Source organism: Gnatocerus cornutus, chromosome 1 (genome assembly GCF_029298725.1).
Source record: "Gnatocerus cornutus isolate USDA-ARS CGAHR chromosome 1, icGnaCorn1.1, whole genome shotgun sequence".
Taxonomy (NCBI): Eukaryota; Metazoa; Arthropoda; class Insecta; order Coleoptera; family Tenebrionidae; genus Gnatocerus; species Gnatocerus cornutus.
Genome location: NC_142233.1, coordinates 33,684,069 through 33,711,935, shown reverse-complemented (window position 1 = coordinate 33,711,935; position 27,867 = coordinate 33,684,069). Strand labels below are relative to the sequence as shown.

At 33.7% G+C, this 27,867-nt stretch overlaps 1 protein-coding gene across 3 annotated transcripts in view; it reads left to right on the top strand.

Annotated features, from left to right (window-relative positions):
• The window catches only part of LOC148181975 (neurotrimin-like), a 218,575-nt gene that overhangs the window by 74,731 nt on the left and 115,977 nt on the right, over nt 1–27,867 (top strand). Inside the window, exon 1 of one of the 3 annotated variants that reach the window (XM_088040362.1) lies at nt 1,549–1,567. The exons of the other annotated variants lie outside the window; for them this stretch is intronic. The gene's annotated coding sequence lies outside the window, so the exon portion shown is untranslated. Of the gene's footprint in view, nt 1–1,548; nt 1,568–27,867 lie in introns of those variants that run through there. 3 annotated transcript variants of the gene reach the window in all.

Genomic DNA, 27,867 nt, shown 5'->3' with positions numbered 1-27,867 from the left:
AAAACATTGATTGGGAAAGTTAGCAAGTTGGAAGAAAGTCGTCATATAGCTCAGATAACGGAAATATAGAATCCTGTTCTGCAAAAATGCTAGCAAAACTTTTAGCAACTATCGTTCTCGAATTCTAAAGAAGCACAATTTATTACTGAACAAGGAGAAGGTGGGATTTAAAATATTTTTCGCTCAATACCTATTGATACCATCTTCCAATTCACAGTCCATTAATTTTATTGATCAATGATTTAAATAAGTAATTTGAAGCGTAAAACAAACAGCTGAAGGAAGTGTTTAAAATAAATTTCCTGCAAACGGTGCCGGATTTAATTGCACTTTGCCATTCTTTGTTAAGTAGTTTTTCATGAACCAAGTCTCTTGCTTCCGGACTCGGATTAGTTTTGCAGGAAATTTTACACTTTACGGAAAAGTTCGCGAGCACTTTATTCATATTTTATAGTTAAAAACTAATAAAGTTGAGGAATCTGTTTTTAAAAATGGCGAAATATTAGGCCCGAGGGACAAAATTACTGTCATTCCTATCCCAGAATTTACCCTTAATTTTGCTGTCTCGGGTTGAGAAAAGAAGTAAAATTGTGGATATTAATAGGATTTTAATTATCTTGATTATGAAGGGGAAATTTGATAAAGACAGTAAATATGGTGGATGCGCCGGGCCAAAGTTGCTTTTAACTGGCTTTATTATTTTTTAATAAATTCATGACGAGTTGCCAACGGATTCTCAAATTAATTGATGATAAATAAAAGGAAAACTTTGAAAAGACTCAAAATTTTGTTCGCAAAATGGTTAAAATTTCGAATTCTAGTTCTTATAATTGAAATGGAGTAGAAAATGTGTTTTATCGGTTTTCATCAAATTTTCCGTCACTGCCTTTTTTTCTTTCCCAAAGGAATTCTTTACTTTAAAGAATGTTTAGCCAAACAATGCGTCCTAAAGTTCTTTTAGAAATCTTTAATTAAACATTTGATTAAAAAAGCAAGAAAAATGGGCGTACTTTTTAGCGGAAACGCAAGTGTAATTCAGTGAAAAATGGCTGGAAATAATAGGACAAGTGAAGAAGAATAATTCCGGAAAATACAGGCTTAGTCGAAATGCTTGTTTTTCCATGGTACGCAAACTGAAAGATTAAAAATGATAAAATACACTTTGAAAGTGTTTAATTAAAACAGTCGTCAAAACACTGGGTCTAATTCAAATGATAAATTTGTTGTTTCGATGGCTAAATTAATTTAGAATTTTGGCGAGTTTAGTCCTATAATCCCCAAGTCGATGACCGATAATTAACCTGCTAAGGGTTTGACTCCCTGGGGGGAATCCCCTGTTACAAGCCACTAACAACTTAGGAAAACTGTGATAGATTTGGATTAACAAACTTCTAAATTATTATAGTGTTTAACTATTAATGATGCGGTAGTCAAGCGCAATCGATAAACCGACACAACAACCACCACAACAACGCCTCAATATTAGCGCTCTAACCGAACCTAACGAATTTGTTTTCTGTTTTAGGTAAGTCGATGGGAGCTCATCTGCTCATGGTCACCGCGCCAAGTGAGTGATGCTTTTAATTTCACGTTTGATATTATTTTTCAGTTGTTAAAACGTGTAATTATTTGGTATGCCGACACGAAAGAGAAAATGCGTTTAACTCATGTCCGCGGAAAAATCGCCATCACTGATATCATTTTTTACTTTCCTCTAGTTCATGTAGTCTCGACGCTTTTATTGCTACATTCCCGGTTTGAAAAAATGTCATCATTCCAAGTCCCCGGTGGACTATATGGAAGGTTGGGGTTTACGCATAAAAGTTAGTGGGCCAAAAGTTCACGGTTTTAATTATTTGGATGCTTTTTTGTTCAAATACACAAACCCAATATTTTTTTGTAAAATTTGACTTATTGTTAGCATACAGCAGAAATTAAATGGAGATTCGATTCTACACAAAAATAGAGAATAAATTGCTGTGACAAATACATGAAGGCTCTGGAGAGCTGTCTGCGCCTTCAGACCCATATTCCCATAAGGTTCATTGTCACTTCGACAAGATTTAAACTTCACCACATATCCATTCGTTTTCCTGCAGTTTATCTGGTGAATCCACAATGAGACCAAGACACTGAGCGGTTCAATTTTAGAGAAATTTTGCAATTATGGAACGCTTTATAAACAGTTTTGCACCGTTGAATTTTTTCCTAGAAGAATCTCAAGCAGGGGCGTAATGGAAAAATGGTAAATGCGGCGGAATTTTTGTTAAATTGTGTTTTGTTTTTCACTTTCTTACGGTTTGTATTTTTCTACTAAATTTAACTGACATTAATTAAAAGTCCTTTGTTACATTCGTCTCGATATTGTCAATTTATCATTTTGCGGTTATAAAATACATATTGACGTTGAGGTTTTTTCTTCAATATCAACTCGGTTATAAATATTTGTATCAATTCAAATATTGAAATGCCCCGTTTAAATGTAAAATGTGCGTCATAAAATAGGTAAAAATAACTTGTTTAAAAATGGTGGATGCGCCGGGCGATTTTCACGTGAACTGCGCTACAGGTTGCTAATTGACCTATAAGTTGCTAAGGAACTTTATAAAAACTTTAAAACTGTCATAAAAATATTTTAATTGCCTTATCTACGCCTATAAAAAATGCAAATTCTGTGAAACCTCGAATTTCGCATGTCAAGTTCTTATTAAATGCAGCAGGTAAATTCCGTATAGGTCGAGTACTGCACCACATTTTTCACAGTATTTAACGTGTTGCTTCGATTTTATGACACAATCGAAGAATTCCTGTTGAATTACAAGCAAGTCGTCGCTGCAGAAGTCGACTCGACAAAAACATAATTACTTCAGAAATGCTGGTATCTACATCAGATAATTTATTGTTAAAATACGACAAAACAAACCTAATTTAAACTTTAGTTTCAGTTAGATCGAAATCGGTTCAATTTCCCATTCCGGCTAATTATAACAGCAAATGCAGTGAATTTTTCATGGCGAGTTTTAAAACGAGCAGTTGATTAAATCGGTAGTGCATTTGTTAAGATTTTTTTATAGTCGTAATATCGTGTTTCTATCAATCTCTATTAATGAATTCATGATTTTCCGTGAATTCACTTCGACAAAAATAATGCTCATGTTGAATTAATAACACGTTTCAGTAATAGTCCCGGAAAAATACGTGCATTTGTTGAGGTGCAATTTTGATTCCAGAAGGATACTATAAGTAAAGACCATTATTCTTTGTTTGATTTGTTTAAAGTTTTACTTTTATTGGTCGTAAGGGTGGTTTAATGGTCGCATTTTAATTTACCCGCAAGTTTTTACGAGACTATAAATGACAAACTAATGTAATTCCTATCAATCAGCTAACTGAACGGACGTACCTCGCTATAAAATAAAGTAAAATTACTTTATTATCTTTGGAACACTATCTCCGTCGTAAAATGTAGCCTCTAATTATTTACGACTGTTCTCGAAATCAAAAAAAAAGTAATGGATTAAACGCCTTGAAAGATTCTTGTTAGTAATTACGCCGAGCAGTTGTTGAGGTATTTTTTGCTTCAACTTCTCAAGTTGTTTTAAGAAAACTTAATTATAGCACGTCTTAAAACTATGGTAACTTTAGAATTCTCTTTGTCGCTGTTACGGTTTTAGTCAATCATTCGACGTTGATTAATGTTAATGTTCAAGACGGCATATAAGACCTTAATGTATATTAATGATGGTAACATTTTTGGCTCGGAGATATCTGGAATTAGTGCCGAGTAATGTTTAATACCTTAATCTTCACAATGTAGTTGAGCACAAAGCTGGTAAACATGGTTATGATTTCATTTTACTTCAAACTCTGTGTATTCGTCTGGTGTATTATAGCAATGCAGCGGAAAATTTTAATAACCAATTATGCTGGGTCACACAGGTAACCGAGTTAGCGCGATGGGAAATTAAGTACCAAATGTTGCAGGTAATAAAGCAGTGGCAGTGAAACAAATTCATCTAGGGGAGACCGGGGTAAAATGATTCTTTTTGATTTCTAAACAGCCCTTAATTCCATCTATCAATAATGATTAAATATGTTGTTAAACCTGCGGATATTGCAGACAAGCACCTGCATGCAGTTCGGTGGATATTCAAAAAAATCACAGCGATATTTGTGTTTTTCGTTGGTTTGATCTAAGGTAAGGCATTTTTTAATCAAGTGTATTTTACCTTTCGAATTAAAATTTCAAAATGGCACCTGTGGAGTTTTAAAAAATTAACATTAAACTTTAAATTTTTTGTAAATTTAGTTGCAACATTGTATGTTGTAAATTTATGGATTATGTTCTTTGTTCTTATTGCTCTTGGGGTAAAACAATCACTTAGGTATTAGGTAAAACGATCCCGGCATCACTTAACCTCTAATATGAATAATTGTATGATATTTGACAAAAGACAGTCATAAAATAACAAAAGCGAAAAATAGTATATTATAATACAAGTTTATAAGCAAGCCTTTAAAACACGCACGACGAGTTTAAGAGCACGACGCGTCAGCGGAGTGCGTTTAACGTCGTAAGTGTTTTAAAGGCGCTTATAAACGAGTGTTATACGCTATTTTTTATTATACCTACCTATTTACAATCCTTAAGGAGCATTGAAATATTGTGAATTCGCCCAATAAAATTATCGAAGGTTGTTTGCGAATCGTTTTCGTAGAGACGGTTAGCAAGCAATTGTTTGTTTACGTTGTTAAGCACATTTTTTCACGTTTGTAAAAATCCGTTTAGAAAATGAGTGAAGATATTAAAAGGCTAGCAAAACATGCAGAACAAGAAATATACTAGTCATGTTTTCCGACTAACTTCATACGATTATGGCAAACAGTGGTGGCATCGATAAGTTGAAACGTCAGGTGAGATGGAAATCTTTGAGTGTGGCTAGTGGCTACATTGAAGAATCCACTTTAAACAAAATAGTTGTTTCCAAACGCATTGCTGCTGTTCTGAACACATCGGTTGCTAAATCAACTTTTTCAAAAGCTCCAACAGAAGAATGAAAATGAAAAAACTTCTTCTAGTTATGATTTAGAAGCAACAAACACCAGTAACCAGCTTAAAGCGGCGGGCTTGGAAATTTCAAACAATAGTAATTGTAATTTTCATGTTTATATTATAAATAAAAATTTATCCTGACATTTCACTATTTTTTGTTACCTAGACGACTTTAAAGCTTTAGTGTTTTAAAGACCCCTTTTTGCACGCTTTTGCGTGTTTTAATTTAGGATTATGATACAGGTATAATAAAAAAAAATTTTTTCAGAATGTATTTTTGTTGTAAAAAATATATTCACTCTTTAACAGAAGAGGATTGTATTAGATGCAGTGTGTGCCAAAAATGAGCTCATGGTCAATGTGCAAAAGTAGACGAAGAGAACAATATATTCACTTGCAATTTCTGTTTGGTGGAATTTAAAACTTCTTAAATCAAAAAAACTTTTCGTTTTAACAGAAACAATGTAATTCTTTTAATGTTAATTTATATCTTTAATAAGAGTCTCTATTTTGTTGTTTTACTTCTTGTTATTTAAATTTATTTTATTTTTATTTTAATGCTTAAATGTATTCACTGTTTCCACTAACTTTTGCTTAAATTATAAACTTACGATGGAAAGAAATCATTTTACTCCAACCAATGGATCATTTTACCTCTAGTCCAATGGAAAAATGATCCTTCTGCAGTCTTGCACTTAATTCTTATTTTAATAAATATGGTGCAAAATTTCGAATACATTTTCAGGCGGACTTGTAGTACATTAATTGTCAAAACTTAAATATAAAAATTTTGTAGCTATGGTGCTAAAGACCTTAGAGGGATTAATATACCCCGGTTTCCCCTACGTAAATTTTCTGAATTGAAGAAATCTTCGTTTCAATTTTTTCTCGCTTGTAAATCAAGCTAAAAGTCGTCTTTCTACTCGTCTGATTTTTACTCCAACCCCTCCAAATATTAACAAAGCCGTCTAAAATGTTAACTCAATTACGACTACTTTCAATTTGTGTGAAATCGCATTTCAGGAAGGAAATTTCCCGCAACGAATAATTTCTTCTTCCCACTCATTACCGCATTTCATTACTGACCTTGTCGGTGGAAACCAATGTATAATTACGCGCTAACAAGGATCGAAATTTTTCCCAGCGTGAAAATATTCCAATGGAATGGAAATTCAGTCTTAATATGTAATTATCGATGCCAATGTAATTTCAAATATGTGAATAGGCATTTAATGGATCAACATAGGAATATGGAAGTTAGTTCGTAACAATGTGTTATTAAAGGGTAAATTTTGATTGGTTTACACAGAGTCTGTTTTAATGGTAGCCGCCGCTCCTGTTTTGTGCTAATAAAACATTTCTAGTTAACAGTCCCGGAGAGGAAATACAGCGGTCCGTGTGTACGAACAAACATTAAAATAACATATATTTTTCTTTCTTCTTATTTAAAACATAATTTATTTTAAAATGCGCTCATATTGCTAGAACAACGGTGGCGTGTTCACATACATTTCTGCAGTTGAAAGCTCGGAAAATTCTCATTTATGCATAAACAACTTTGGAGGAAACGTGTTAACATCAAGGTTTTTTACCCTCAAGCGGAACAATTGAGACACATTTTCATCTTTTTCAAAAAACCATTAATGGCGGTTTCCCGCAAATGCACGAACTGAGGTCAATTACATGCTCGTGACCCGAGATTATAGTTTTCTCGCCCCGAATTCCCGATGACCGATAAGAATTCTCATTCTGTCAGGTGTTATTACGAAACTACTCACTCCGATTTTTGATTAATCAGAGCACAGGTGATGACCTCGACAGATTCGAGAAATCTCTTCTCGATTTTCGGGGAGATAACTTCGTACATGAAATCAATAAAGTCAGCTTACTAACCCAGTAAAACCCTTATGTTCGGGGATGACACCATAGATCTCGGGAAAATCCCTATAAATCTATTGGGACTAAAAAGTTGCTGTGTACTGGAAAACTCGCGAGGCTTAGAGTTGGTTAATTTTGGCGTATTTGCATTTCTAAGCGAAAAGTGTACAAAAAGGCACCAGATGAGCACTCATAAAAGTACGTGATAAATAGGTTGGAAAAGTTTTTAATTATCGGGGCATTTAGTGGGAAATTACCATCGCACCACTAAAACTTTCATGATAAATATTGACCATCATAGCTCGCGGTGTCAGTTATAATTTGATCTGGACTAATTAAATTGGGTATTGATTAGTGAGCCCCACACGCTATCAAGGAAAGTTTGTTCTTCTTTCTAACTTTATTTATTGTTTTATTTCATTATCACTACATAATCAGCTCAGGAACATAAAAATCGGCTTTTCGTCCTCATCTTTATTGCAGGTACTTTATAACTTCCTTTGTTTCTCCGGCCGTGATCCTTTTTAATGTGTGTTCAGTGTAAATTTGGGATTTATTTGTTAGGGTGTCTCATGCCCGATTCTCTTTCCCCCGACCAACACATCGCATTTAGCCGATCAATATCCAGCAATACGGAATTGGAAAGATTTAAAGACGACCGTTATTCAAATGGGATATTTTTGTTTTCTTGTTTGCTATTTTCAGGTTATTTCCATCTTCGAACCACGCGATAAATTATTATTATTATAGCTCGTTCTGTGCCCAGACTGTAATAAATTTCGTCAATATGGAATAACAAAATTTTTTATGTAAACTAACTGTGCCATTTCCAAAATGCGAGTGTCAATTTGAAAAAGCAGCTTAACTGTAAAAACTAGGGAATTTATCAAAATTCAGCGAACAGCTCCAATAATGGCGTGAAGTTCATTCAAATACAACAAACACGAATACAGACGCGTTCGAATGTGACGATCCCAAATAACGACTTAAAAATAAGCTCTATCAAAAATAGGTACGTATTTGGATATAACGAAAAGAAGGACGAAATCGTGCAAGAACTTGGAATAACTAGTTTTATTTAGAATCTATTTTTATTATATTGCAACGACGTGAAAGTTTTCTAATTTTATTTGAGGGTTTTAAGTGTCTACACTACACGCCATTTATTTGACTTTTCACTGCTTAAGTAAATGTTTACGTCTAGATTTCTGAACAGGTTTCACATGTGGTTTCAACTTGCTCTCACGCATTTACTTGTAGTTCATATCAACGGTAATGTATTTACTCCTACTAGTTGACAGTAACTAATCTAACCTGCAGCAGTTAACGGACTAGTTCTGTAGTTTCAAACTTAACTTCATTAACTAGCTTGACGGCGACGCTTCTTGCGGTGAGCAAAAATAAGTAAAAACGAGATTATACTCTAAAACAGTGTAGAAGTTTTTTCTTCGATTTTCTTAAAACCTGATTTTCTGGGTGGCAATCAAGAAGCAAAATATACCCACAGTTTACAGTTTCATTTAGTTTTGTACTTTATTTTAAAAAACACGAGACTGACGGAAAATGGGGGTTGAATTTATTTTCAATTTAGCATTCTAAATCTCGCGCCGATGTGGCGGTGGTAAAAAAATAAAAGCAGCCCTGGATTTCTTAAACAATTCTCTATACACCGGAATAATTTCATCATAATAGAACTTCAGTTTAACGAAGATGGATCGATCTCGAGCAAGTATGAATTATTTTCGGCTCTTTAAAACGATTGAGTTCGTCTTGATGAGACTCAAAGGAGCGAAGTCCAAGGATTTTCGTCTAGTCTGCCAATATTTTAGACTCTTTCTCAATTTGGCGCTTAATTTGAGAAGTGGATTTGGCTTCCATTGTCTAGGAGAGAAGTCGTGAGAGAAAAATAGAGGCAGCTCTAGATTCTTCGAACTATTCTCACTTTAGTATTTGGTGCCAATAAAATTTCAAATTAATAAATGGCGAAATAAACGCAATTTTGGTTTATACATTTTCTTTGATAGTTTAATGGATCGTGTTTTTTTTAGTCTTCAATTACTTCAGAAAATACGATATTTGGAAATTGTACACCTCAAAATTGACAAATCGTTGGGAAATTACAATTTATTTTCCCTTTTGGCATTTCATTTCTCGAACCAGCGTAGATATAGAAAACAAATAAACACATCCCCGGATTCTGTAAACAATTCTGCAACAAACGAAGTAATTGTGTGACAGTAGAACTCGAGTTGAACAAAAATAGAACGATCTAGAATTACTCAATCAATTATGAAAAAATCCTGCAGTAGTTTTGAGCTGATCCAAAATGAAATTCGCGTTATAAATTAAAAGATTTGACTAGTTTTTGCTGTTGTTTAAATGATGAATTGTTCCGGACGCTCTTCTGAACTAGTTAATTTAGTTAATCCGATTAGTTATTTGATCTAGTCCGGTCAGATCCTGGAAACTCTACCTTGGCCACAAATACACCTCGCATTGTGCATCTGTTGGAGCTAATGGCCAAACTTTGTTAACACACAAACTCAGCATTTATTGAAGTGTTTTATAAATAGAACAGCACAGCTGTTATTTTCGTCAAATTTTCCGTTAAAATTACAGGTAATGTGGTCCAATTGTGGTGGTACATAACCAAACCGCGGCGTTTTGCCACACGAAATTAAGATAAGCCTGCATAAATTAATTATTACCAAATTACGTAATTCGGTGTTCAATCAGAATAATGATAACGAACTCCAAAGATGTAATCACAATCTACAACAATTGGCTTGTGGCACGCAATTGCCACTATCACGCCATTATAAATAAACAAATTTGTGTAGTATTTGAAAGTTTAATTGTAAGGAAGTTTTCGAGTACACGTCTACCTGCCAGGACACGGACTCAAGTAATAAATTATGTTCTCTCAACTCTGTGATAGAGCTTTAAAGCACGAGCTTTTGGATGAAGCTTGCAAGGCTAATTAAGGAGCCAGGATTATGTGCTTCCTTTAAGCTCAGGATTCACGCTGAACTAAATAATGTCAGTGATATTTGACAGAAATTCTGACTATGCGTTCTCAACTTGAGTGTTATTCAGAATATTGGTTTACGTAGTAATTGGCCTCTAACAGAAGTGTAGTTATGAAATCGACACTACTTTATAGCTCGTGCGCTCAAGTTAACATCATTGTAAAGTTTTCTATAACTCTGCGTACTCCACGAATGTTTCGGGGCTTAAAAGAACTTCTGTTTTACAATATAATAAAAAGCTCTACATAGAGAAGAGTATTGAAAGCGAGTGAGTTCGTAGTTCTACTTGCATAGTTTAATTCCACTCTCGTACGACAATAAAAGAGGTGCTTTTGAATTCCGCCCGTTTACTTAGTTTGTTATTTCAGCCTAACAATTTATTCAACTAGTTATCAAATTTACTTAAAGTTAGCTTCCGAGTGGCAAGTGTCGTCGCGACCAAGAAATAAATTGAAAACCACCTACAGCAGAAAGAGTGAATTCAAATTGAAATGTCTTTCAAGATAAGTTTCTGACAGAATAATAAACGTCAGTAGGTATATTCAAGCCGATTTAATAGAATGTGATTCTATTGCGACAAACCCTATTAGTTTGGACTTTTTCACGATCGCCAACTTAAGATAGGGAAAACTCAACCAAAGAAGCTTTGTTGTCCGAGCGCTCGGAAGATAAAACTTTTTTACCATCGCCAAGAAGTCGAAATTAATAAATAAACCTCTCGACTCTTGTAATTAATGCTGTCATTGTTGTAAGAGGACGGTGAAAAGACGAAAACAAATATTGTTCATAAGCGGACGCTTGTTTTTATATTGTTAACATTGAGAAAATACGTTGGAGAAAATGAAAAAAGTTTGACGAAGAGAGTAATAAAGCCGGATTTACGTAGGACAATCTAAGATGAATCAAAGCATCTGTTAAGGATCATCAAGTAGTTACAATGGCAAGTAATAAAAATTTATCATGAACTTAATCCTTCGGAATTTGTCTCCCTTGTTTTCAAGTTGGCGAGCAATCAATAGAGCGAGATTTTACTTAGTTGAAAAATTGTAAGTTTCCGAATTTTTATCAGGCAAGTTTTGGGGGGTTTTGTCAATTCAAAGCTAAATTTATCGTCACATATCGATTTCGATTCTTTATTTAAAGACGTTATTTACGAGTTGGGTTTCACGAGAAGACATGGTGTCGGATCGGTGCCAAATATCATTGCAGTTTTTAAGAGATATCGGCGGTTCATTAAAGTTTCCTTTTTAGTTAGACGTTATTTGATTTTCAGTTTTTGAAATATTGAAATCCCAATATTTTCAAAATTAAAATAGATAAAATGAAATGCTTTGCGCCATCGTCTTTCTCGCGTCTTTTTACATAAGAATCAGGTTTTACTCGATTTTAAAAAAATTGACTGATGATTTTAAAATTTTTCTAAATATCTTAGTATCTTTTGGGCGATACTCAACTTTCTTATTTTAAATTGGAACCTATATTTTTTTTTTCATAATTTGAAAGATATTAATTTTCTTGATTCAGAAATGTGTAATATGTTCTACTTTTAACCAAAAATATTTTTAAAAAAATTATCAAAGTTGAAAAAAATAAGCAATAAAAGTTAATAAAATCTAGGTGCATGGTGTCAAATAAAAAAATGCCGTTATTGTAATGTCAAAAAGCAGCAAATAACAGAAAGGATCGGCATTTTTTTTTTGAAATTATTAATAACAAAAGACAATAATAATTACAAATCAGAAAAAACAACTACCTAATTTAATTAAAATACTGTTGAAACGCCATCCCGTTTTTTTTATTGTACAATTGACACCTACGAGAAATGCATTGTGCATTGTAAGGTGTAGTCCCATCTTGTTGAAAGAAAACTTGTTCTTTCTGTTATTTGCTGTTTTTTGACATTACAATAACGATATTGTGTTATTTGACACCACGCACCTAGATTTTATTAACTTTTATTGCCTAAATTTTTCATTTTTGATATATTTTTTTTTAATATTTTTTGAAAAAGTAGAACATATTACACATTTCTGAATCAAGAAAATTAATATCTTCTAAATTATGTGAAAAAAATATGGGTGTCAATTTAAAATAAGAAAGTTGAGTATCGCCCAAAAGATACTAAGACATTTAGAAAACTTTTAAAATCATCAGTTCATAGGAAATTAAAAACCATTTAATTTGTTTTTTAAATTTTTGAAATCGGTTCATAAATAAAAATTCTACAACGCCTGCCGTTTTAAAAAAATCACCTGTATAAGCATTAGGTTTTATGTCGATTTTGAAAAATTCGAAAAAATCACTTTTTTGACCAAAAGTATAGGTGTGATATACCCTTGGATTTAATTTGCCCAACTTAATTCGGTCGTAGATTCCACGTAGATTCCAAAAATGTGTCTAAAATTGACGTACGACGCTGGCAGTGGGTTCGTTAAAGATGGCAAAACTTTACGTTAATTTTCCATAGGCAATTAAAGAGGAAATTTAAATGTAGACACGTTATGACGAATTTATCAAAAATTTATTTGCAATGCAAATTTATGCCTCAGACAAACTTCCTACGCAATTAGAACACAACATAATCATTGGACTCGCTAACAAAAAATAGTCAAAGCACAGCTTTAAACCACAAAGGTGACCGAAATTCGCCAAAAACAACAAAAAACTCTGAACAATGCTGTGTGTAATCAGTTTTAAAAAATAAATACTTTTCATACTCCAAAGCGGTCACTAAACGTGCAGGAAAAATTTGGATCCACTTGGGCGCATCCACCAAAATTCCTCTCGTCAAATCTGCGAATTATCCTCCACATCCACCACCACTCATTGTTCTTCCTCAAATCTGTCTGTAAACAAAATCATCCGTCAATAAAGCTAACATATTACCATTTATTGTTCTCATAAGCTTTGAATGTTATAACAAGGGGATGATCGAGAGACAATAAGGTCGTATAAACCCGAATATTCTCTTTGATCATAAATTTGTTCTGGTGGATAAGTTCTAATCTTCCAGTTTTGCAGCAAACGTTGCGACATTGTGCGATGTAAGAAATCTCTCCCTTAAGACTTACGTGAAAAATGTGGCGTTGTCTAAACGTGAGTTTTATTTCTTGTTGCATATGATGGAGGATAAACCATTAGCGAGTCAACGTCGCAAGAGGGTTGGGGTGCTCTTAGTAGCTTCCTGAATTTTACTATTCAGAAAGGAAGCTAATTGGGTAATGAGGGAATTAAAAGGGAGGAAATTTAGTTGGTGCGTGATGCTATTTTATGCATGTGAGTGGAAACGCATCTGCAAACTAGTTTGTCATTTTTAATTGTCTTAAATTCATTTTCGCGTCTGAAAAAATTAACATATTTCAATTTGTTAAGTGTAAATGCTGGTAAAGTTCAAAACTGGTGGCAGCGTGTTGTTTTTCCAGAAATAATTCCAGCTCCCCGGTTGTAAAGGGGAATTCTAAACAAGGAAACACGAGATACGTTTTTGCGGATGACATCCATATTATACAGAACAAACTAAGGAAACCACCCTCATACAACCCTAAAAAATGAGGAGGAAGTACCTAGACCGCATTGATTGCCACTGCAAACCTCCGCCTCGCAAAATTTGTAAGAAAAATATGTAAATGAGCCCGAAGCAGCAGGCAAATAATAAAAGCTTGTTTTATTTTATCCGGCAATAAAAACTTCACCCCTTTCATCTCAACCCATCAAGCGAAGTGTGAATACAGGTGGCTAAAACCTGTGACCTCATTTACACTATTACCGAACATTCCGATATTTTCCTAGTTATGAAAACAGAACACGAGCAAGTGCGTGTTGCAGGAAATTTCTTTTAATCCCGCCACAGCGAATACTTAGTTTAAAGTTTAACGCATGCCCGCGCATGCTTCTCTCAAAAAGGACATGTTTAAATTGTTAATGATGAACACAAGTCCCAAGTTTTCCGGGCGTGCGTTGGAAGAATATTCCGGGAGACGTTCAGAAGCGCTATAATAAATATTCATTGTTTCATCATCTCGCATTTTGCTGGGTTTTTGAATTTTTTACGCCGTTTTTTCACTTCATTGCAAACGAATTGTTTATAAATGAATCTAAGGTAACAATTACGGAGATTAATTGGAGAGGAATTCGGAAACTTCCGGAAATTTCGCGCCGGAGATATTTCCATTCATAATTTTCGCAAAAATATCAATACGACGATGTTGCCGCGATGGGGTAATAATTCCCGAAAATGGGTACTACACTCAACCCTTTATAAAGGCATGGTTAATATTAAAAATTGAATGAGAGCATAATAAATATGGTAAGTAAGACGAAAATTTACAAATTTTCTAAAAACTTTATTTCTTATTATAAAATTTTGCACTTTGGCACTGTTAATGAAAACTTTAGAAATAGTAATTTCTTTACATTTCATTGGCATAACTTCAAAACTGACAAAGATACGAATTTTAATAACAAAAAGTTGAAACTTGTAAGTTTGTGCTAAAACGAAATTTTCTAAAATATCTATTTTTTGTTCTAAAATTTTTAAACTTTGGTACAATTAATGGAAGCTTTAAAAAAAGTAACCTCACTAAAAGTTATTATCATAACTTAAAAACTAACAAAGAGACAAATTTTAATAGCAAAATGTTGCAAACAGTCGGATAGTCCTACAATGAAATTTTCTAAAATCTTTATTTCTTGTTCTAAGATTTTGAATTTTGACACAGTTGATGAACATTTTAGAAATAAGAACTTCCCTAAATTTTATTGTGATGGCTATTAAACTAACAAAGATACGAATTTTAATAACAAAAATTTAATAAATTTTTGGTTTCCCTAAATGAAAAACTCTAAAATCTCTATTTCGTGTTTTAAAATTTTGCCCTTTGGAACAGTTAATAAACATTTTAAAAGTAATAACTTCCCCAAATTTGACTGACATAAATTAAAAACTAACAAAAATACGAACTTGAATTACAAAAAGTTGAAAAGATTTTGTTTACCCTACAAAGAAAATTTCTAAAATTTCGATTTTTTGTTCTAAAATTTTGTACTTTGGTACAGTTAATAAACACTTTAAAAGTAGTGACCTCACCAAATTTTATTGTCATAACTTTAAAACTCACAAAGATACAAATTAAAAAAAGTTGAAAATTTTGGTTTTTGATTTTTATTACTGCATACCCTATAATCGTGTCATTAAAGTTTATGGCTAGAGATTTTTGTCTAATTTAAGACCAGAAAATACGCTGGTAATCCGGAAAGACTTTTGAAAATTTTCATTTTCAATAGTACCGATAAAATTTCATTTTGTTATTAAACAGAAAAAGGGCGTCAAATGGGTTGTGGTTCTTATTTATGGCGGTAATTAGCCCCTGAGAAACTGCAAGTAATTACAGGCGTGCAACAGCATCGAACATTTTCTGATAACTTTTTAACCAGCTTTTATGCTCAATTATGTACTAAAGCGCGCTTTCAACTCTGCTTTAAAATTTTAATAAAGTTTCAACATGTGTTCCAGCTATCAAATAGTAATCATCAAATGCGTTCATTAATGTCGAATTAAGATCTCATTGAGTTACCTCGCTTTTAATCGATCATAATTCCAAGCTTGCATAAAACTGGCCGCCGATACTAAATTTAAATCTTCAATTAAAAACTAATATCAGTCGGCTTTCCTTTGATCAGTTTAGAGGAGGAAATGGCAGTGTTGCAAGACTTTCCATCAATATTTATACAACACAATAATTAATCATTGTCCGATGTACAATATAGCCAATTTAACTAGTGCTTTGAATTATCGATTGGCTTCCAACAATAATCTAAACTCGGCTCGTTTAAGCAGAACAGAGATAATCAGTTTGGAATTGTATCGTATTGAGATCACCACCAACACGCAGTCAGTTAAATAATATTTTTACCCCTCGCCCACCCACTTATATTCAGTGATAAACTTGACAAACTTCCCCCAAAAGTTGTGATTAGTTGAAAAACTTTGCTTTAGCTAATTTCAAGGCGAACTTTTTCTAACTGTGCCACTCTTTAATTAATTTATTGTATTTTTTATTCTCGGAGAATATTTATGAAGGGAATAAATTAGGCGATTCTAAGGAAATACGTGATGGGGCGTCCACGACGCTTCTGTGAATTTTTCAGTTTGCAACTTGTGATATATGAGTTGAGTAAATTTCCCCGCGGTGTAATTGTCAAGCATTCATTAATAGCGTAAAACGTACATAACGTCGTGTCGCTTATGGCAATTCCCAAGTCAAATCGTTCACAACCAGTCTTGTTATTTAATTCTAAAATTCATACAAACAAATGCTTCAGACTTGGGCTGGCCTAGTTGTCCAGACAAAATTTCGAAAGCTCGAAATAATCTTTGTGTAGACGTTTATTTTATTGTTCCAAACAAAATGTCAAAAGTCCCCATCTATAGGTGTGCTGCTAAAAAAGTTACGCTGTGGTAGATGTCAAAAAAACAAATATTAGCAAATTTGCAAATCTCTTGTCACTGGTGACACCAATGGCAAAAATACTTATTATGAAAATTGTACCTTTTCAAAATTGTCACAAAATATTTGTCTATTAATAATAATAATAATAATATTAATAGTTATATTTTTCGTAGGGGTTACCATTTTTGAGATATGAAACTATTTTTCAAAATTTCAAGAATTTTTGTGCACCACAGTCGAAACATAAAACTTAATGGCTTTTTTTAGACTGAGAAAGCATTGAATGAACTTAACACACAAAATTTTCCAGCAACTTAGAAAGTTAATCTTCTGCAAATTCTTTTTTATGCTACTTATTTTTTTCAAGAACTTTTTCTAGTTTTTGAGAGTCCTCTAAAGAACAGGATAAATTTTATGTATATCTTTGCTTAACTTTTTCACGCAAAATTAAAACTATAACTCTCACCACCATTAAAACAATTACTTTTCACTTGTTTATTGAAATAAATGAAGACATAGTTTTAATTGCCTTCTAAACTTCATTTTAGTCTTTATGTCTGTCTTCAACAACAATCAGCAATAATAAAGTTGGTCATTACCAATATTTAAAATTAGTAATGCACAACGGTTGTAACCTTTTTGTCAAAGTTAAAATGGTTTTACCTTGTGGAAGTCTGCTGCGAGGTTGACTAAAATTGCTTCTTTTTGCTTTAAAATTTTGAAATTTGGTGGAGTTGATAAGCGTACCGTAAATTATAACATCGATAAATTTCATTGATTTACTGTTTAAATTGTCAAAGTTACGTAAATTTAGAGAAAATAATAGCATTTTTCATTCTTCCGAAAAACAAAAATTTCTAAAATTGTTCTTTCTTGCACTAATATTTTGGCATTTAGCACAGTTCATAAACGCGTCGAAAGTAATAATTGCTCTAATTTTGATTGCCTTGGCGTTTAAATTACCAACTTTACGAAATTTTATAATAAATGGAAGTTAATTCTGGTTTATCCTCTTGATAAAAATTTCTAAAAATGCTCCTTCTTACTCTAAAATTTTAAGATTTAGTAAAGTTAATAAGTGTGTTGTAAATTATAGTTTCGACACATTTTATTGTTCTAGCTTTTAAACCGGCAAATTTACGAATTTTTTTAGAAAATGCTGACTTTTTTTAATCTTCCTATATAACAGTAAAAATTTCCAAATTTTCTGTTTCTTGTCCTTATAGTTTGGCATTGAGCACAGTTTTAATAATCATGTTACAAGTAGTAAATATTTGCAAGTAGTAATTTTTATTGTATTGGCGTTAAAACTACCAAAGATACGAAATTCAATAGAATAAAGAGGAAAATTTTCGTTTATCTTGTCAAAAAAAAAATCAAAAATTGTTTTTTCTTGCTCTAATATTTTGGCATTTTGTACAATAAATAAACTTGCCAAAGATAGTAACTACTTTAATTTTGATTGTCTTGACGTCAAAATTACCAAAATTACGGAATTTTATAGTAAATAGAGGGAAATTTTGGCGTACCCTCTTAATAAAAATTTTGAAAGTTGCTCTTTTTTGCTCAAATATTTTGGTTTTTTAGTACTGTTACTGTTAATAAACGTGTCAAAAGTAGTAACTAAATTAATTTTTATTGTCTTGACGTTAAAACTACCAAAATTACGGAAAAATAGTAAATTGGAATAAAATGTTAAATTCTCATGGGTCTGTTTTATTTATATTTGGAAAGAATTGTTTTTTTTTGACATTTACCACCGCCGTTTATTTTGTCTGGACTATGGCGCCAACCATTCAGGGATGACAATGCCAAGTAAAGAAAAGTAATATTAAAAATAGAGCGAGTACTTTTTGATTTATAAATTCAAACAGGTTTTCGGTGTTAATGCAATCGGCAGCAAGTCAAATGAGTAAAAGTAGAATTGCATTCAAAGTAGCTATGTTTGCAGTGCCCCGTTAAATCACAGTTTGAGTGTCGTCTGGAACGTGATTGCAATAAGCTTTACAATTTTGCTACTGCATAGAAATTACAGTAAGAATCGATAGTCAACCACCTTTTTCGCGTTAGATTCACCTCTCTGTCGCTGGAAAATTTATGACCGTGTTGCTGAAAAGACAGCATAAAAGCTAGACCATCTCGGTGCTCTATCTCTCATTCCGGATTTAGCGAGTAATATCGTGTAATTTTTGGCCTGGAGAAGCGAAATAATTTCGATGTGGAAGTCGACAAATATTTTATTCCCAGGGATTTCTTTTAAATGCGGGCAGAAAATTGAGTTTGAAGCGGAAAACATAGAACACGTAAGTTGAGGTGGCGCGAGAAGTTGACGTATTTGGTTTCTCACCATAGCCGAGGAATCCTTTGAGACATACGTTGAGATTTACTTGTGTGTTCCAACCCTCTCCTGGTATTATGTTTAGGCTTATTTAGATTCTTTCCGCGTATATTGCAAATATCTAAAGATTTGCCGAGGAAACTCTATGGTCGAGCAACTTCGTATGGTAATTCCTTCACACACTTTTTCCATCTCCTCGAACTTGTTCGGGTATTAAGTGCAACCTTTGCTCGATAGACTCTCAATAAGACTAAAACAATCGCTGGTAGCGTCGCTACTTTTTCTTTGATGGCGAAATATTGCCGCCGCGATAAAAATCAATGAACTTCACCGTCTCTCATCTTAAAACGAATATTAAAAGCACTCCTTTGTTTTTGCGATAGTTTTGCGGGGCAAATTTGCTTTTTGTTAGCGGTAACCAGCATAAATTTCTCCAACCAAAGTTTCGCACGAATCTGCCTAAAAACTTGGGAACTTTTGCTAAATGCATTATCTCCTCTTTTTGCACTTCCTGTTCTCATTTTATCTCCTCTAACTGTTACATTTCCTATACAACGAGCAGGCATTTCATGAACGATTTGTTTCAGATGTTTCAATTTTACTCGGAATTTGGCCATTTCCAAGAGCGGTACTCAAAAACTATCACCTTCGTAGCAATGAGTGTTAACCCATTACCGCCCAGTGTCCACGTGTGATAATGAGCCTGACCGAATTCAAACTGCAACCCAAAATACATTTTCGACAAATCCTTTCACTCAAGACAGTTTCTAATCGCATGTGGATTGGCATCTCCTCCGACGAAACGTTAAGCAGGAAAAAGCAAGGCTAAAACTTAGCAGTCTTCATAAATTAAAGGCATAATAGCGTGAGTAGATTGTTCTGAAAAATTTGTCAACTTTGACGATCATTTCAAATATCTACGACAGCTATGAAAATGTATGTTGAGTTGCAGTTTGAGTTTGGTCAGGCTCATTATCACTCGTGGACCACGGTGTATAGAATTTTTTTAAAGCACTTTAGAATGTTTTTTTCTGTACGTTTTAATTTTTACCATAAACTACTTGCCTTTTGGCTTTCCATTAACATTTTTTTTCAAGCAAATGGCTGTTTCAGTTTTTAGCAAAATAAAATTGAAAAACCTCGGTTAATACAATCATGTATTAAAAAAAAATTTACCAATAATGAGGAGGAATTGAACAATACAACTGGTTACCAGATAAATATTCCATTCAAATTAGAAGCTGAAAAGTAGTCCACGGCGGTTATCACAATAATGATAACAATCACCTAAACATTAATTTTATAAATTCTATCCCAAAAATTTTTTGTCGCTTTTGATATTCGAAGAATTGTTGCGAAACTATGAAATTTAAACTCTAGGGGTTGCACCTAACATATGGGGTGAGGAGAACATTTATGAATAAAAAAAACCTTCTTGTTATAAATATGATATACATATAACCCATCATAGAAGGTTTTGAGTCATGTTATATTGGTCGGTAAAATATATTACCTCTATTTATTTATTGAACGTTTCTATATAAATGCGCTCAGTGTCCTACATAAGAAAAAATAGAAAACAATTTTTTTTTTCAGATCTTCATGTAGAATCGCTCAGGTATCTAAAGTAAACCTCATAATGGGATAATACGCCCAGGACCTCTTTGAGTTTCCCTCATAAATCAGAAAGTGCTCGTATTATCCCCCATAATTGCAAGGAAGAAACCGCAGCCACTCCTAGACACAAATATAAGCAGCTTGCGTAATAACTCATAGATATCAGATCAAGCTTTTGTGTTATTGTGTTGCGGTTATGCCCGCGAACCCACAAGAGCCGGGCAATAAATCCGTATAGGTATAAACTGACTTTTCTCTCGACAATTATTTATTTTTCCTTTTTCCGATTTAGAAAAATGTCTGCATTATTGATGCCTTCGTTTCGGTAATATATCACCGAATGTCTTGATTTAAATGTGTTTCAGGCGTTTCTATTGTGCTATTCGCTTGGTGTTCTACTTTATTGCCCTCAAGAGCAGACGTGTGGATCGTTAGCTGATCTGCTTATATATATGATGGCCATCAATTCGTTCTACTGACGTCTGACACCGCCAATTTTCGACCAGAATACGAAGATTGACATGACGGCGATGTTGGTCTTTTAATTTGTGCATCGTAGCTGAACTTTAATATTTTTTGCCGAACGGAGATCAATACGTGGCTGCTTTTTCCCGATCATTTTATTAATTGATGTTGACTGTATTGCCGCCTTTTGATAATAATCACCGGAATCAATTACTATAATTGAACGCAAAAATAGATTGGGAGGGAGAGATGTATGTTTACTTCGGAAATTCTTGCATGGCGTATTATTCCGATATCTAAATCTAAAGATGAACTAACTGTGTATTTATGTCGGTGCGTGCTCAGATTTCCTCCAGTTATTTGCAGTTTATGATAAGACCAATTGGAGTAAACAGCCCCAGATAGAACACATAGGAATTGCTGCAGGAACAAACCCGATAAAAACTTTCAAACAAGCCAAAATTTTCAGGTACCTCTCCATAATGAAAATATTTCATTACCGCTAAACAGGTGTATTGTCGTTTTATATATAAATGATTCACCGTTTGATGTACAGATCAATAGTCAGTTCTTTTGTGGACAAAGCGTCATTTATTTACCATCGACGAGGGAAGCTTGACCTGTTGCTTATATTGTGATCGGTTGATATAATTAATTAATTAATCAATTAATCGATTATTACTGTGGCGAGCAGATAAATAAACGACAAAGTTGGATGAAAAATCAGTTCAACTGTTGACACTTTCATTTAATCGGACATTTTATGCAGGTTTGGTAAATTGATATTTGCGAATTATACAAACCGACTAGATGGCTCTCGGAAATCGGTGAATCTCGCTTCTTTGGTAGACCTCGCTTTTCTGTCGATTTGGTAAATTAATATTTGCGAATTAAACAAACCAATAGCTGACCAAATGCAGGTACGATATTCAATTTCATCAACTCAACAATACAATGCGGTTTAAGTTGTGCAGGGTAAATAACTTTCGCTATATTCCACAACTCACAAGTATTAATTATTATACCACCTTTGAATTGGTGCATCGAATTTACCCGGTAAATGAAGCCAATTACTGCAAATGCCACTTAACAAGCGACTATTCACAAATGGACTCAAGCAACTCTAAAATGGAAATTTAATAGAAAAGCTGTGGAGCTTGTTGGAGGCGAATAAATATAACTGATTTATTATTCATTCGGAAAAAGCCATGTTTAGAAAGTTTGATGAAATGTCTGTCGTTTACTATTATTACATCCATTTAGATTAATAACAAAATATTTCAATGAATAAGGAGTGGAAGGTTTACTAATATTTGAACGTTTGATTGTTTCTTTCCTCAATATTTTCTATATTTTTATTTGATATTTCAAAATTACTGTATCTACTTCTAGATTTCTTATTTGCCTCCTGTCAGACCTTTTGCATTCTAAATAGATCAAAATCGGATATAAACATAAAATATTTATAAACAATATAAAATTTTAAAGACGGAGCGCGGACTTTTGCCACAAGCAATATAGGAATGCAGTGAAACCTGCTAACATGAAAGGGAAAACTTCCATGACCAGTTCAGGTGTAGCCCGCTGCCCATCGAAGTGAAATAACCAGAATTTGTTCCCAAATTCCAATAAGCCACACTGCGGGCTCCACATTCAATACCACACCTTCACCCATCAGTGTAATCAGAATTTGAATTAAAATCTCAATGCAGCAACAATAATTTATTCACAACAAAATGTGCTTTCATTTTATCAACTTGGCAATTTCCGCTTTAATCAAATTCTGCTGCTTTCAAACATAGCACGAATTCCTAGTTCTTGCTTAAAGTTTAATACATTTGCAGCGTATTGTCATTTAAACTTGCCGCGTTGACAGCTAGAAACCATCTTAAGCTGCATGGTCAGGGCTGACCGTTCATTAAAGCTCACATTATTAAAGCGGGGACTTGTGGGATATGGACGATAACGAGATGATTAATTAGTAGAACGTCTTTGTGCGGCATAAAAAGATTCGCTTTGGAAGGAAGTCATGCTAGAATGTTTTGTTGATAATTTGGTCATGACAGAAATCTGAGCTTTTTGTTGAGTTTAAGCTCGATACGAGTTGGTCGTTTGATAATGTCCAAGAGAACGATTTGAAACTTTACAAGCAAAGTGGCGGTGTTCAAAGAAGCAGTTACATTTAACGAAATGAGATAAGAAGCTTACAACAAAAAATAAAATTCGTTCCAAGTTTGAAACTAAAATTAGAGACATGGAAGTTAAATTAGTTGCAAAAATAAATCACTGTGTAGACAAGGCTTTTCCGAACCCACGTTGGGTTTCAAATAATTGCAGTTTAATTGCTTCAGACATTATAAACACATACAATTTTCTAAGTGTAGTCTTAGAAATTGGAAATTATCGCTTTCCCTCATCTTTCGTTACAATTAAGCTCACGCTATCGGAGTTCTCCATGAAAGTTTTAGAGAATTTTTTCGCTTCATTGCTTCTAATGGCCATTGTTCCGACTGTATAATTTGAAAAATACATTTTGTAACCATTCAGTGGGCGGGAATTTGGTAACATGGATATTTCATTACACAGCAACAAATTATCCAAAGTTCGCTTCACCGCAGACAAATTGAGATTTATATTTTAATTTAATTACAACCGACAGAGCGGCAACAACCAACTTGATGTTTATTGTACCGGCATATTGTTCACATTCGGACATGAACATGGTAACTGCATTTCCGACGAAGTGTGCTCCCATCAAAATCGGATTTATTCCAGTGTGAAGTAATGCAAAAATCGGATCTCGAATTTTTTTCTGATTCGATAAGGGCGAATTTTGCGTATGACAACCTGTACGGTTCAAGTAGTAACAATAGGATGCAAGGGCCACATTACAAAATTGTTGGTGTATATTTCCGCTGTTCTAGCTTATGTTTACATCGCGCATTGGGAATTCGCGCAAACTGTCTGATGTTCGTTCGCTGTGGAACTAACTGGTTTTAGCCAACAACCCGGAACTTGGTTGTTTTGGTGTTTTGAAACAGTGCAGAAATACCTTACGCTGGGTTATAACAAATGCAGAAGTTTCGGAGGAAATTGAAATTGTTCCAATTAGAGACCAACACCGACACTCATGCGTCGGGAAGAAGCACGCGAGAACTGCAAATTAACGATAATGCTTATTATTTAATTTATTTCTAACTAAATTAAAGAGTATCTATAGCGCCCCGGGGAGCCGAAAGCTTTTAAAGCAATATCCAGCTGATTATTATGACACCGCACCTTCTATTTAGTTTTTAAGTCAGGGGAATTATCCTCAGGCCAGTTATAAACACGATAAGGGTTGAAATTGGGGATCTATTTTTAAAAGAGACGCGGCGCCTCCACCAATTTTAACGTTCAATATAAATTGTGTTTACCTTGTCATTTATCTGGAAGGTTTATTGATTGGACGTATGGAAGGGTGGTAATCCAACTCGGTCAAAATTTTACTCGAATTTGAGCAGACAAAAAGTACAAAAGTCGATTTCACCCCCGCGAGCAACAACTACCGCCGCATTCCACCCGACGACAAATTCGTAACCAATTTCCTAACACTTCAGCTACCTGTCTGTGTTAAACTCCAGTCTAATTCTCATCAAACTTTGGCAAAAGCTGCAACGACGCCAATGCTAAATTATCCATCTCGGATTGTGTCCTCACACGAAATCTCTGGTTGACCTGTGACTTAAAAGGCCTTCCAAGTTAAACAAAGACCCATTCGGCAAGTTGCGCACAAAGACAAGCTCTGTACATTTGCACAACATCTAGTTTCTCATGTTCTTCCAACTCTGAGCAACTCGCCGAAGTTACAGTACGTCTAGGTTACAATGAAAAATATTTCGGGGGAACAATAGGTATTTACTTCAATACATAAACGAAAATTTCAAATAAGCTCGAGTCTAGCAAGCTCTAAACTTGGTAATATTTGTTAGGGTGCTTTCATTAGCATAATAAAGTCTGCTTGTGACGAGAAACCGTGAAAACAGACGCCTGTGGAAAATACCTGAACTAATTTACTAAAAGACAGGATTTATTAGACCATTTAGGGGACTAAACATGTACGAATTTTTCCATGCAAACTAAAATCCTAGAAGCTGAGATTTTCAAACGAAATCGGGCTGTTAATATGTCGAAGTTGCAAATAAAGTTACCGAGTTTCGAACTGAACGAATTATTCGTGAGAGAGAAGTTTTGAATTTAGTTGTGATAGCGGAACGTCGAAACTTGTTTATAAATTATTTATTAGTGTATATTTCGAAGAAAATGTTCGTCTGAGTAGTGTAAAACAAATAAGATAACGTTATCGAATTCCCAACTTTCATAAAGGGATTGTCGAGAGTGCGTCGCCAAATTCACTCATTGCATAAATGCAACCCCCATTTTATACCGCGGTGTCACTATAATGAAATTCATTTACTCAACGGTGACAGCAAGTTGAATTCATACTCATTATCCAAACACTAATTGCAATTTGCATAGCTCGTGTAGAGTAATTATTGACTTTAATGCACGCGACTTTTTTTAATCAAATCAATACTTGACTCTTCTGAATAATTATGACAGCTCCCGTTTGCTATATTTCTTGTATGTGACTTTTATAATGGCCACGAGCAATATTTCAGGCGGTTCTAATATGACCCTTATCGAATACATCACCATCTATTCCACTGCTCTTGTGGTGGGTGAGGGAGAATTTATCATTCGCTTTTACCTCATATCGTCTACCGTGAAATATAGTCAAAAAATTGTTGACCTCTCAGATTTGGCCCTATTAATTTTTATTTACTGCCTCTTCTTAAAGCGAGTTATTTATGGGGAGCCCGCACGGTTTAACACAGGTGAGAAAATTTCTGATGGATGTAAAATTTATTTCTTTAGATAAATATTAAATTCAGTGCCAAGAAATTTTGGATAATAATTTGTTTTTTTTTTTATAATTTAAGAAAATTACTTTTTCCAGAAATTAATTAACATATAAAACCGATTGTTATCTAAAGTTCAGGTGTTCAGGTGCAATGAATCAATCAATCAATCGATGAAAAATTTTCTATTTTCTGTTTTTGGGCCAAAACTCGTAAACTATTTGTCCGATCATTGTAAAATTTGGCTAGTTAATAGATTTTAGGCTGCTTTTGCGCAGAATTTAAAGGTACTAACTGTTATTTTTACCTCGAAACACTCATTGAAAACCACCTTAAAAAGACCTCTTTGAAACAGTTTTTGGTTAGTCTCGTATATTTTTGAAGCAAATTCAACATATTTGGGCAAAATGTGACGCTGATTTGAAAACCGGGAGAATTTTTAACGTACGTCTACAAATAACTGAGTAATCACCGTTTGAATTTTAGGGTTGTCGCCAAAGGGCCAAATTTTTGAAGGATCGAAACAATCTGTGCTCAATATCTCGGAAACTTCTACAGATCGAAAAAACGGTTTTCACCATTGTTTTTCTTGCGATTTTTTAGCTAAGAAATCGTTTTTAGATTTACCAAAAGTCAAAAGTTGGAATTTTTTTTATTAAAAAAAAACACGACTAATAAAGCTATGTCAAAGTTCTGAAAACAATATCTTGCTTATTTTTAGAGTAAACTTATGTTATTAAAGCTCATTTTACGCAGAAGTTTCCGCAGATTCCAAATCCACGTACGACAATAAATAACTAACTGTATATTACTTGTATCAAAAATAGCTATTTTTGTCTTCAAAAATTCTTAATTTTTTCCAAAACTTTAATTTTATGACAGTTTTTGGTACATTTTATTTACCTAATTGCAGAAACAACAACTTTCCATAACATCCATTGAATTAAAAAAAATTAAAACTTTTAAAAATTGGTGGAGACGCCAGTTTTTCAATCTCCCTCAAAAGCTACCGTTCACAACAGTAAGTTTTTGGTCAATGTTATGTTTATTGTTAAAGCAAACTCAACATATTTGAACACATTTTACACAAAATGTGAGGCTGATTCCAAAGAATTCACGGAGCAATCGCTGTATTTAGTCTTATTAATTTAATTTACTGCCTGAATGATGAATGTAACCTAGGAGAATACATAAAAATGTATTCCTTTAGAATAAACATTAAATTCGTTGCCAAAAAATTTTGGATAATAATTTGTTTTCTTCTAATTTAATAAAATTAATTTTTCCAGCAATTAATTAGCAGGTAAAACCGACTCTTATCTAAAGTTCAAGTGTAATTAATCAAGAACTAAAGATAACGTGAAAGATGAATTTTAATAAATTCCCAATAATAACCCAACTTGCTATTTAAATGCTCTTATGACACAATCTAAAGGACAAATGGCGCTATAAATTACCGCGTACAGGTCGTTCTCTGCGCCCTACTTACAAGAGGCAAATATGGGGGTCGTCAACCCTTATCTCTCGAAAAAGTGCCTCCCATTTAATGAAAACGGGATTTTCAATAAATTTTCAGGAGTCACTTCATCTCTGTTCTCCATTTTTTTCATGCGTTGGAAATACGTAGATAATACTTCTCGAAAAGGGGACATATTTTCGCCGAAAAAAAATATTGATTTCGCATTATGTATAAACGGTTGTCCTTTTCATTTCGCCACGAATGAAAATTCGATTTGAATGATAAAAGGTTTCAATATCGGGGACATGTATAGAAAAAGTGGTGATTTTGTGGGTCTTTGATTAAAGATTTAAAGGTTAATTTTCAATGGGAATTGCCAAGACAACACGGTTTAAATTGGACATTTTGTGGCGTTTTAACAACGTTATTGCCAGATGTGTAGTTAAGATACGCCGACTCTTGCCCATGAAACTGCAGAGGAAATAGCAGAAGTCATGCAAACAAGTCGTTCAATAATTCAACAAACCAAGTCGAACGTGGAACGATGAAAAATTAATGATCTACAAGGTGTTAATTCCGATTGAAACAGTCTGAGGTACGTAAATCACACCAAACTAATTAAATTCACCTTGAAATTTCTCCTGCGTTTGGATATACGATCTGATTTGAATTTCAACA